We start from the raw sequence: 5,661 nt of genomic DNA, 5'->3' as shown, positions 1-5,661 counted from the left end.
CATTTTATGTGTTTATTTACTACTTTTATAATTTCTTTGAAAAAATATCTGTTCAGATGTCTATTTCTGTTTTTGTATTAAACCGTTTTCTTCTTATTAAGTTGTAAGACTTTTTTATGCTTGAAATACAGGTTCTTTATCAGATGCATGTTTTGTAATATCTTCTCCCAGTTTTATTTGCTTAACCAAGTACAAGATTTTAGTTTTCATAACATCTATTATATTATTTTTCTCTTATGAATTGTGTTTTGGTGCTGTACTTGAGAAGTCTTTCCAAGGCCAATATCACTTAAGCTGTCTCCTATGTGATCCTCTAGAAGTTCTAGGGTGTAAGCTCTACATATTTAAGTTTTTGAACAATTTCAAGGGAATTTTTCCTTATGTCATAAGGTAAGAGTTGAGCTTCAGGTTTTCGCCTGTGGCTGTACAGTTGTTCTGCACCGTTTGTCGAAAGGACTGTCCTTTCACCACTAAATATATATCGTCACCGAATTCCATTTACCTATTTGTCTATCTTCACACCAATATCCTATGTGATTTTCCCCAGCTTTACTGAGGTATAATTGGCATAAAATATGAAGTTTAAGGTGCACCATGCGATGATTCGAGACATATACGTATTATGAAATGTATACCACAATAAAGTTAGCACATCCTTTACCTCGCATAATTATCATTTTGTTGTTATTGTCATTACATTATATAATTAAAGCTCTACTCTCACAGCGACTTTCAAGTATGCAATATAGTATTGGTTATACAGTCACTTTGCTATAAATTAGACTCCTGGAACTTACTCATCTTGTAACTAAAAGTGTGTACCCCTTAACCAATTAACCTTAACCCCAACCTTTCAGCCCATAGGAATCACCATTTCACTGTTCCCATGAATTCAATATCTTTAGATTCCACATGTAGGTAAGATCAAAGAGTATTTGTTTTTCTCTGTCTGACTTATTTCACCTAATAATGCCTCCAAGATCCAACCATGTTGTTGCAAATGTCAGGATTTCCTTCTTTTTTAAGGTTGAATAATAACCCTTTGGATATACATACCAACTTTTCACTATTTATTCATCTGCCATGAACACTTAAGTTGTTCCCATGTGTTGGCTATTGTGAAAAACGCTGCAGTGAATAGGAGCGCAGACAGCTCTTTGCAATAATAATCCTGGTTTTGATTTGCTAGTCTCTGACCACAAGGGATGCTAGCTCCATTTCATTTACTCGTTGGCCATCTTTATGTCTTCTTTGGAAAAGCAACTATTCAAGATCTCTGCCTGTTTTTTTAATCGGATTGTTTACTGATTTTTCTTCTTGCTTCTTATTGGCCTTTTCAGATTTTTGTATCCATGATTCAAATGGTAGGTTTTACGTTTCTAGGAATGTCTCCATTTATTCTAGGTTGTTCAATTTGTTGACATAAAGTTGTTCATAATAGTCTCTAATGATTGTTTGTGTTTCTGTGAGATTAGTTGTAATTCTGCTCTTTATATAATTTATAACTTTATTATTTGAATACATTTTTTTCTAGGTAAGTCGAGCTAAAGGTTTGTCAACTTTATCTTTTCAAAAAATCAACCCTTTGTTTTTTTTTTAATCTTTTCTACTGTCTTTTTAGTCCCTATTCCATTTATTTCTACTCTTATCTTATTATCTCCTTTTTTTTTTTACGTTTATTTAATATTAAGAGACAGAGAGAGACAGTGCTTGAACGGGGTAGCGGCAGAGAGAGAAGGAGACACAGAATCCAGAGCAAGTTCCAGGCTCTGAGCAAGCTGCCAGCACAGAGTCTGACAGGGGGCTTGAACCCACAAACTGTGAGATCATGACCTGAGCTGAAGTCGGTCGCTCAGCCAACTGAGCCACCCAGGTGCCCCTTGTTATTTCCTTTCTTATCCTAACTTTGGACTTAATTAATTCTTGTTTTTCTAGTTCCTTCATGTGTATAGTTAGCTTGTCTATTTGAGTTTGTTTATTTTACTTAATGTAGGCATTTATTCTATAAAATTTCCTCTTAGTGCTACCTTTGCTGCAGCCAACATGTTTTGGTGTGTTGTGTTTCCCTTTTCATTTGTATTAAGATATGTTTTTATTTCCTTTTTGATTTCATCTTTGAGCCATTGGTTATCCAGGAGTGTGTTGTTTAATTTTCACATATTGTGAATTTACCAGTTTTCCTCCTGTTATTGATTTCTAGTTTCATTCTGCTATAGTCAATCAAGATATTTGTTTTGTATAATTACAATCTTTTTTTTTTGGCCAGTTTGTATTTTATTTTATTTTTTTTAATATTTTATTGTCAAATTGTTTTCCATACAATCTTTTTAAATGTTATCATGCTTGTTTTCTGATCTAACATATGATCTATCCTGCAGAATATTCTATATGTGCTTGAGAAGATTGTGTATTCTACTACTGTTGCATTGATTCTGTTTATGTCTTTAGGTCATTTTGGTCTAAAATATAATTCAAATCCAATGTTTCCTTTATGATTTTATGGCTAGATAATCTACTCATTGTTGAAAATGAGGGTATTGAAGTTCACTACTATTATTGTAATGTCTATTATTACTTTCAGATTTGTTAAAATATCACACTCTCTTGATTACTGTAGGTTTATACTTCAGTCTTTAAAGCAGGTAGTGAAGCCTCAAAATTTCTTCTACTTTTTAGGTTTTATTTTGGGATTTTTTTGGTAATATCTAGATCTTCTACATCTGTACATAAATTTTAGAACAATGTTTTAAATTGCCAGAAACAAGCTTTCTGTGATTTTAAGTACAATTGTGTTGAATGTATAAAGCAATTTAAAAAGAAGTGGTAATAACAATATTGTACCTTCTAATCTAAACACAATATATTTCTTCAATTATTCAAGCCTTCCTTAAATCATCCTAACACCTGATTGTGATCCAAGTATAGAATTTATACATCTTTTGTGAAATGCATTCCTAATTATTTCAATATTAAAGCACTAAATTTTTATTTCTGATTGCTTACTGTCCAAATGTAGAAGTACAATTGAATTTCATTTAATGTCGTCTGTAAATAAAACTAGTTTTACTACTTTCTTTCTTATTTATATAACATTTATTTGTTATTCTTTCCTATTGCACTGGTTAGTACCTATAGTACAAGATTGGATAGAAATGGTGAAAGCAAACATCCTTCCTTTGTTTCTTTTCTTTCTTTTTTTTTTTTTTTTGAGAGAAAGCATTCAGTCTTTCATCATTAAGTTACATGTTAACAACAGTTTTTTCATAGATGCTTTATTAGGTTAAGGAAACTCCCTTCTCTACTGAGAAATTTTATTGGAAATGGATGTTGGATTTTGTCAAAGCTTTTTTTCACATCTAATGAGACTATCATATGGTTTTTCTTTTGTAATCTGTTAAAGTGGTGGATTAGGTAGATTGAATTTTTTTTCCTGAATTTTTTTTCCTCACTAAACTTTTGTTTTAATGGGTCTCAAAATTCTATGACAGATTTTAGGTCATTTCTATTAAAAAGTATTGATTTTAAGAACTAATAACTTAAAACTGACACCACACACACACACACACACACACACACACACACACACCAAATGGTCCACAAAACATTCTCCTTTCCTTCTGAAAGTTTCATGATGCATTGTTATCATTAATCAGTCTTTTAACATTAATCTTAAATGGCCAATTGACACAACAGTTCTGAGACCTTCCTCCCACCACTGACTAAGACTGTGATGACAGGTATTGGGGTTAGTATCTGTTTAACCTTCCGGACAGACTTGGTGGCCTTGCCAGCTCCAGCTGCCTTCTTGTCCACTGCTTTGAGGACACCCACAGCAACCGTCTGTCTCATGTCAAAACAGCAAAACAGCCCAGAGGAGGATAGAGAAGCTTTCAACACACATAGGCTTGCCAGGAACCGTATCAATGATGGCAGCATCAACAGATTTCAAGAACTCAAGACCATCTTGCAGGTTTTTTTCCTGGACGATGATCAATCCTCTCCTTCAGCTCAGCGAACCTGCAAGCACCATGAGCTGTGTGACAATGAGCACCAGAGCACAGCCAGCACGGGTTCTGTCCGGATGGTTCAGGATGATGATCTGAGCTGTGAAGCTGGCTGCTTCCACTGATGGGTCATTTCTGCTATCACCACCCACGTTGCCATGACAAACATCTTTGACAGATACATTCTTGACATTGAAGCCCACATTGACCCCAGGAAGAGCTTCACTCAATGCTTCATGGTGCATTTCTTTTTTTTTTTTTAATGTTTATTTATTTTTGAGAGAGAAGCAGAGACAGAGTGTGAAAGAGAGGCAGGGGAAAGAGAAAGGAAGACACAGAATCTGAAGCAGACTCCAGGCTCTAAACTGTCAGTCCAGAGCCCAATGCAGGGTTCAAACCCATGAACTCCAAAATCATGACTTGAGCTGAAGTCCAAAGCTGAAGTCCAAGTGCCCCATAGTGCATTTCAATAGATTTTACTTCAGTTGTGACTACCAGGCCTGGTTTAAGAACACCAGTTTCTATTCAGCCCACAGGGACAGGACGATGTCTACCAATTTTGTAGCCATCCTGAAGGGGTAGACTCAAGGGCTTGTCAATTGGATGAGATGTTGGCAGAATGCAATCCAGAGTTCCAAGCGCTGTGATTCCACTGGCACTGACATCTTTGTGAGTGACTTTCCATCCCTTGAACCAAGACATATTAGCATTTGGCTTCAGCATGTTGTCACCCTTCCAACCAGAAATTGGCACAAATGCTATTGTGTTGGGATTGTAGTCAATTTTCTTAATGTAGGTTCTGACTTTTTTAATGGTTTCCTCATATCTCTTCAGGCTATAGTGTGGCTCAGCAAAATCCATTTTGTTAACACCTACACTAAGTTGTTTTACACCCAGTATAAAACTAGAAGGGCATGCTCGTGGGTCTGGCCATTCTTGGAGAGACTTGCTTCAAATTCACCAACACCAGCAGCAACAATCAGGACAGCACAGTCAGCCTGAGATGTGCCTATTATCATATTTTTGATAAAATCTCTGTGTCCTGGGGTATCAGTGATGGTCACATAATAATTTCTGGTCTCAAATTTCCACAGGGAGATATCAATGGTGATACCACGTTTATGTTCAACTTTCAGTTTATCCAAGACCCAGGGACACTTTAAGGAGGTTTTCCCATCTGAGGAGCCTCCTTCCCAGACTTTTCAGTAGTTCTTTTGTTGATCCCACCAGATTTGTAGATCAGATGACCAGTAGTGGTAGACATGCTTGAACCTGCATGTCCAAAGATGACGATGTTGATATGAATGAGTCTCTTCTTTCCCCATTTTGGTTTAGGTTTAGTAGTGGTTTTCATGACACATGTGTTCTGGAGGCAAATCTGTTGTAGGTTGAATTTCAAATGTTAAACTGAGGTTGACTCCTGCATAAGCAACACTTGATCGTGATATCTTATTTTTTATAAATATTTTTGGATTTAATTTACTGAAGAATTTATAGAATGTTTCCATTTATGTTCATGAAGGCCAATGGTCTGCAGTTTCTTTCTAATATTTTTGTCCAGTCTAGGCATCAGCATCATATTTAGGTAAATTGGGAAGAATATTCTGGAAGAGGTTTATAAAATGGATATTATTCCTTTAATATGATTAACATATAT

At 35.4% G+C, this 5,661-nt stretch overlaps 1 pseudogene; it reads right to left on the bottom strand.

The window, feature by feature from the left end:
* Positions 1 to 3,669: 3,669 nt before the first annotated feature.
* Positions 3,670 to 5,358, bottom strand: LOC115300469 (annotated as a pseudogene).
* Positions 5,359 to 5,661: the final 303 nt, after the last annotated feature.

The sequence above is a fragment of the Suricata suricatta genome, chromosome 1 (genome assembly GCF_006229205.1).
Source record: "Suricata suricatta isolate VVHF042 chromosome 1, meerkat_22Aug2017_6uvM2_HiC, whole genome shotgun sequence".
Lineage (NCBI taxonomy): Eukaryota > Metazoa > Chordata > Mammalia > Carnivora > Herpestidae > Suricata > Suricata suricatta.
Note: the sequence above shows the minus strand (reverse complement) of the source record. Positions and strands in the feature narration are given on the sequence as shown.